We start from the raw sequence: 8,008 nt of genomic DNA on the forward strand, positions 1-8,008 counted from the left end.
TACAGTGCCTTGGGATACTTCAGCAGTCCTTGGCGCAATCAGTTGATTCAAATGGTGTGTTCCAATCAAAATATAAAGAAGTTAATCACTGTGGATGTCTCGAGAGCCTGAAGTATGATCAAAGCTGTTATGGACCATAAAATAACAAGCTACTACAATAAATAATCAAGAAATGGGTATACGCAGAAGTAAATAAATAAATAATACATAAATAAGCAAAAGTAGGTTGGTAACCTAAATGAACAGCAGCATCTCTGCAGTTCGACCGGGGAGTTTCCTTTTGATGGGTGAGGAGGCTTGACTGATTGATTTTCCCCAATCAAACTGTTATACTGGTCAATGGGTGTACCTTTTCCGATACTCATGGAGCTGCCATGTTGTGTGGTCCCTACTCACACTGATGCCTGATTGATAAAGCTAGAACCATATAAGGCCTGTGGGGTAATAACTAAGGCGTTAGCAAGAGCATCCCTTTCATGAACAGTATTGACAGATGGTGTTTATAGAACGTGGAGTAGAACAAGAGAGGAATATGCTGCACCAGGAGAGGGGACGAGGGAGAAGCGAGAGATATTTGCTTGGGGACAAACACAACAACAGTGGGGGTTTTGCTGTCAATACCGACATGGCACCAGAAAACAAATATTGTCACGTACAATCTAATTACAAACGCAGGCAAAGACACACATGCATGCACACGCACATGAACACTCAAACACGTACAAACACAGGCCCACACAGTCCTGTAATCACAAAGGAATCAATGAATCCGTGCAAGATATGTGTAGATTACAGATTATGTTGTACTAGGCTGCACCAAAACCGCTGAATTACATTAATTTGTTTTTGTGGAGTCTTGATCCTGTTACCTCAGCACAAAGAAAGGACAAGTCAAAAATCATCCAAAATAAAGCTGGAGAAATCTCAGCGGTATTGGATATTTCCTTTTCAGCTTCGCAATCCTGTTTAGCATGACGCCTCTACAAAGCCTCAGTGGCAAAACACTAAAAAAGATACAAAAAAAAGAGAACATGATACAGAAAGTGAAAACATTGGTCCAGCTCAAGGGACTGTTTAGAAACTGAACCACTTTACTCACTTTGAAGGCAAGCTAGCAGGAATCTAAGCCGCGAGAGTTATCTCTTTTAAAGTGATGGTAATGTTTCTTCCCTCTTTTGTGCCTTCCCTACTAGGACTTGGTTAATGTTCTTTAAAAGCCTTTGGGAAGAAGTTGGTTCTTACTGTGTCATTTACTTCCTATGAACTGACACCATGCCTACAGTCTACATCCCTTTGTTCCCCCTAACCCTCATATTCAACCACTTTATTTCCACCAAAACACTTGTGTTTTTTCAACACATCCATCCAACTGATATGCTCTTGAAGAGTGATGTGTGTTTGGCCCAGTGGGTAGCAGTGCTAAATCTAGTCGACATGTTATCCCTTCTCCATAGACTGGGGTTCACTTCCTGGTCCAGGCTGACCATTTATAATCCTCCTATCTGTAAAACTACAGTAAAAAAAAAAAAGCTGTGATAAAAGGTATATTTGAGTTTGAAAGGCTTGTGTCTAGGATCAAGCCCTACATCATTGACACAAGCTTTCTAAAATGACACACAAACTTTATCTATACCCAAGGGACAATTGTTGCTGGGCCTACAATTGCAGTGAACTGCATCCAGTTACAATGTAGACAGCATAGAACAACATGCATGAATTATACATACTGTAAAGCTATGACACAACAACAGATATACAGAACCAACGACATTGTAACACCATTTTACAGACAATAACACTTAGACATAAATTAATTCAGCTAAAGCAAGTGGAAAGAAAAACAATGCAAGGTGCAGTCCATGCGTTTGCAAGGGCATGCATTGAACTCAATCCTTTACAAGCAATTGGTCCAGAAATATTTATCTATTTTCAATCTGCTCTTGACCTTGTTGTCAAGTAGATCTTGACAGACAAAGAGGTCTTGATGTACAACCATTACAGACGTAGTGGTAGACAGCCTAATGTGTAGCGGCTGTCCGTGCAGAACCACTGAGACCTGAGGCCCGCAGAGCTTTTTGAGTGGTTATTTTGTCAAGCAGCGGGGAGCCCTACTCACTGTTGAAACATACCAGAAGGACTTCCTAGGGTGTAACTGTGCTAAGAGCGACAAGAATACATAGGTTTAGCAAAGCAGGGTGGCAGGTAGCCTAGCGGTTAAGAGTATTGGTCCAGCAACCGAAAGGTCACTGGTTCAAATCACCGAGCCGACTAGGTGAAAAATCTGTCGATGTGCTCTTGAACAAGGCACAAAACCCTAACTGCTCTTGTAAGGCGCTCTGTATAAGAGTGTCTGCTAAATGTAAAACAAATATTTATTTATATATATATATATATATATATATATATATATATATATATATATATATATATATATTCGGACAGCCTGAGACACCAAGGCAGGATCATAGGAAGTAAGGTTTAGAAATCCATAAGAAACATATGCATGTATTGAAACAATAATGTATCCTCAGGATAAGGTTCCAGATTACTTTTTACTCTCCCAGAAGAAATGAAACATTCAAGGACAGCTAAAAATAGTTAGCTTAGGCCTATATGTAAAATAGGTAGCTTTGCGAAAAACTTGTGGTATTTATTTGATGTGTTCAAATGTTGCTGGCTTTATCTTGTTACATACTGTTCTGCACATTGTGTAAAACATCTGTAACGTAGAAAGAAATCATAAGATAACGACTTCAAGGGAGGGCTGCTGCTCTGTCGATCGAATGATCAGAGAGAGTAATCATCGACTAATGATTGTCTATAGGAGTCTTTGTCGCCCCCAGGAAAACATCAATCTGCCGTAATTACTGCTTCCTCTGATGTCAGTAGCCTACTTTCAAATAGTCATGTTTCAGTATCACGCGTCAACACGACTGTAAGCAAAGCATTCTTCCCAAGGATTACTGTGTGTAAGCCGCTATGCTTAGCTGCACCCAAGATAAATATGACTTGCTTTGCTAAACCTTTTATAATTGCATTTTTCATTTGGTGAATGTTTCCTCTTGTATGGCGAAAAAAGTGGAAAACGTTACATGCTGAAAATAAAAATGCCATACTCCTATCAATTATTAAACTGCAATTATTTAACTTAAATCAAGTCATGAAAGTTTTGTGAAGAGAAGATACGACCTATTGTATTTTCTCAGCTCCCCTTACAGAGTGTGTACAGTATTACAGAGTTAATGACTGAAATGCTTGGCATGATACCTGTCCTCCTCCTCAAAGGGTCAAATTTTGACATTACAAATCCACATACAATGTTTGCCTTTAGCTGGACCATACAAAATCACATTTTTTAAATAAATATGATGTAGTATTGGAGATAATATGGACTATTTTGGTTGTTATAATGTGGCCGATGTTATGAAAGCTGTATGTCTCTCTATCCCACTCCTTCCATCACAACCTCTGTCTGTTGTCTGTGACTCAGTCTGTGACCTTGTGAGATCTTAGTCAAGGGTCACCAAATGTGAGCCATTCACTAAAGTTCAACTCAGTCATTCCCCTCCCACACAGTCTGCATATTAACTGACTCATGTGTCAGATCAAATAGCCTTTATTATCTTAATACGTTACAATCGTGGAGACTGCCATCATGTCTTGGTAACCCAAGCCCAGCAATTAAGACTGGAGAAAACCTCAGCCTGCCCACTTACGCTTTCCATTACCACTGGGTGGACTGAGAGGAGAAACTGTGCTAGCTCTCTCTAAACCTTCACAAGGTCAATCAGTGTCCAACGGGATCAGAGCGCTGCCTGCGGTTCCTGCAACCCCTTCAGGTGGAGATGAGATCTGTGGTCCTTTCAGCCCCCAGGGTCAGGTATCCAAGTACAGTATCACAGGTCACTGGCCTTTCAAAAGGACAGGAGCACCACAATGGAGCAACTACTGGTTGTCATTGACTACCTTAGCACTGAACTGGAAGAGGATTGATTGTAGTAGCAACCTGGGCTTTAGAAGAGTGTGTGAGGTAGGTGGTGAGAGGAATGAGTGTTGAGTGCCATTAGAGTCCCCATCAGGAGGAGCCGCATCACCTCAGGGTCTCCGGCTGCTGTCGCGGGTGCAGATATTTTTAGTACATTAATAAGTAATGTGGCTAACCCATTACATCATGTTTCTATGGAGTGTACATAATGTTAGGCTAATGCTAACATGCATTAAACAGCAGATGTCTTAGATATGACTACGGGCTGTCTTGTGTTTAGGGTTGCGATTGAAACTAATGACTACATTTGGATGACGAGCACATTTTCATCCCAAGCACAAGGGCCATGTTATGAGTGAAATGATGCCTAAATCATCTCCCCAATTTTTGAGCTGGTTAGATTATACAAGTGAATCCAATGTCCACACTCAATATATGAATATTTAAAGGGGAGGTCCATCCCAAAACACTTATGGGCCCTTAATAACACTTACCTGGTCATTTGTCAGTACCCCAAACATTTTTTAGGTCCATTGCTTGAGTATTTAGATGTGCAGTAGGTAATACGCTGATTCTACCCCTGCCTTCCCCATAGAAATCCCATGCAACGTCAAAGTCCATAATAAATACCTCCCAAACACACCGCTCTGGCCTCCCATGACCACAATAGTCCTTGTAATGACTTTCTCTGCACAATTCTTCAGCTAACTTATTTTAGTAAGCACTTTTTTACCAATGTATTTTGTTATTTTCGTATTGAAATCCAGGAAGTAGATTAATGCACACCGCAAATCAGGACTTGGTCGAGGTGGGCGTGGTTGAAGGATGTAAACAAAAAAAATGTGTTCTCACTCCCTTACAGTATTTGCTGCCCTTATCACATTTTATTAGAGTAAAGAATGTCAGATCAAGAACGAAGAGGAAATTGGAGACCTGCCTTATTTTCAGAATGGTACTCTTGTGCCATATCGGTTTGAGACAGATTATACTGAGGCTGTTGTTCCATTTGCGGGTGAGAGAAATGAGCGAGCAGATGTTGAGGAAACACAGGCTCTTCCCAGAACTCACGGTGACTGGTGGTGCAGTTGCGGGAGATACCTACCTCTACCAGCAGACAGTGAATGTCTCGGCTGTCGAAAACGGGACAAGCTTATTCCAATAATGGAGGAGGTAGAACATCAGACTGACGATGCACCAGAAGATGGCGTGTGGAACTAAACACTCAGATTTCTTGTCTCTCATCAATCCTGGTGTGTTGGAGACTTTCTTCAGAATGCCCAGGATCAACTGGAAATGACATGCCACACCTGACGGTCCAAATGGCAAGCTCTCTGAAGTGTAAGTGGTTTGCCTAATATTACTCACAGGATATTTATATTACTCTCTAAAATGACAATAAATAGCCTACCTAATGACAGCCTTCCAACTGTATTTTTGCAGTATCCTGCCTACACCCCATAATGTAAGTGGCTAGTAGTCCCCTTCAAGTTTTTCTGACAATAATGACATGATGGCTAGGTGAACAGTGTCTGAAGCGAGTGGATGCACGCCATAGAAAGAGAATGTATGGGATGCACGCTTCACAATCTGGGTCTTAATAAACAATAATTTACATTAACAAACAGTATAAGAAGTATAAAGTCAATAGTGGTAGTAGAGAAGAACAATTTGCTTGCAATTGCCAGTCTAGTTTTTATACCAATAATATACTAATTAGCCTGTAAACCCACACACAAGAGGAAGAAAGGCAGCCTCACACTTGACCACTAACACCCGTTCAACAATGAGTTGGCTATACAGTCTTCAAGTATATAACACCAAGAGCCCCATCAATAGTATTGCAGCAGGTACCCTTTCAGTTAGTTTTGGGCCAGTAACCGAAAGGTTGCTGGTTCGAAACCCTGAGCCGACAAGGTCAAAAATCTCTCTATGTGCCCTGAGCAAGGCACTTAATCCTAACTGCTCCTGTTAGTCGCTCTGGATAAGAGCATCTGCTAAATTACCTAATGTACATGTTTTGTGCCATAATCAATATGGCTTACAAATGAATATGTTTAATCATCCCTGAGCCTGTTATATTTTATGTTTTGTAGGCCTAAGCCTATTTATTTTCTTGATTGTTGTATGTAACATTGTCATGTATTTATGTTCTGTCTCTCTAGACAGTACAGACTGGTATCTTATCGGATCACCCTGGAGTGGAAGCTGAGGGGAGAACATCTAGGTCGAGGCCAACGACAGGTACTCCCAGCCTCTGTGGTGGCAGGAATTACATCCAACTATCCTGACCCCAACAGCAGCTACATTGGATTCCAGGAAGTTGAGGAGGCTCATAGCGTCTTATATGAATAACATTTTCAAGAAATAACATTGTAGTGATTTTTTTTTAAAATAAACAATTTAATGTTATTATGAAATAACAATTACACAGTTACTATGCCATTCACACTGTCACTCAGCATTAGTTAGAGCAGGGATTTACAAACATCTTCCTGGAGATCAACCGTCTTGTAGGTTCTATTGAATAGAACGGGTGTTCCCATTCAAGACAATGATGGCATAATGTGTGGACTGCCGGCCATTGCGAGTGTACCCATAGGAGCAAAGCAGGAAGTAAAAGCATAAAGTAAAAGCAGGAAGTGTACCCATCAATCTGTGCTGTGATTTGTTGAATCAACTCAACTGACATAAAAAAAATAGATTCCATTGCATGAGCCATATCCATTAGCATCATTTGAATGAACAGTCTACATTACCATTGAAATTATTGCATCACACATGGCAAGCGGTACCGATGCGCCAAGTCTGGAACCAACAGGACCCTGAACAGCTTCTACCTCCAAGCCATAAGACTGCTAAATAGTTAACAAAATAGCTACCCGGACTATCTGCATTGACCCTTTTTGCACCAACTTTTTTGACTCATCAGATATGCTGCTGTTACTGTTTATTATCTGTCACTTTATTCTTAGTTATATGTACATATCTGCCTCAATTACGTAAGTAAGCATTTCACTGTTAGTCTCCACCTGTTGTTAACAAAGCATGTGGCATGTGTTTGATTTGATGACAACACCAGGCAGCCATTGCATGTGTACCCATGAGTTGACCAGTCAAATTGCCAGGGTTTGAGGTTCCAAGCCTGTTCAATTCATTCTGATTTCAATGCCCATGGGTTTACCGGAAGGAATGCACCCCTGAGGTATAGAATGGTGCTGTTCCAGGTGGTCTACATAGTAGTCACACTGCACGCATTCCACAACATCACACTGCCATCATTAGGCTAGCTAAAGTAAGTTGCAAAGTTAGGCTGAAACATTTTGCCGCCAGCTCCTTCTTGGTTGATTTTTCATCCGGGGATATATTGGGAGGTAGGTCTGGTGTGTCAACTTTGAAGTCTGGGTCATTGTATATGATTTGTTTATCTTCCCGCCGCTTGACAGCCTACTGGACCAATCGGGTTCGAAAGTTGAATGTCTTCTGTTCAGACACTCTTCTCTACTCCACACGGCTTCTGGATCTACTGACAGATGTTAGTCATCAAGATGTGTAACAGAATGACAAAATAAAACATTTAAATTAGTCCTAATTAGACTTTCCTTGCATCCTCCTGAAAATATATTGGAGGAGGCATGAGTGAAGGAACACTGGGTCCCCTCTTTGAAAAGGGTGTGAAAAGGATACAATAGAAGATTTGAGAAATTGAACAAAGATATAATCCGAGACAGTATGGTTCATTAACTTATTCTCATGTCTGTTCCACCACCCCTCTCCTTCTTCCATTCCCTCCCAGGAAGGTAGAAACAGAAATACTGATTGGTGAGGTTGACTGGTATAAAACAGTCAGTCATTACATGTCATTTCAGGGCATGAGTTGATGTTCTAAATCTTTTAATTGAAATAATATAAAGTTTGGGCTAGTTTGTTGTCATTACAACTCATGCACTAGCTAGGGCCATAGCCATATATTTATCTATACTGAACATAAATATAAGCGCAATATGTAAAGTGTTGGTCCCATAT

Source organism: Coregonus lavaretus (genome assembly GCF_964263955.1).
Source record: "Coregonus lavaretus genome assembly, contig: HAP1_SCAFFOLD_518, whole genome shotgun sequence".
Lineage (NCBI taxonomy): Eukaryota > Metazoa > Chordata > Actinopteri > Salmoniformes > Salmonidae > Coregonus > Coregonus lavaretus.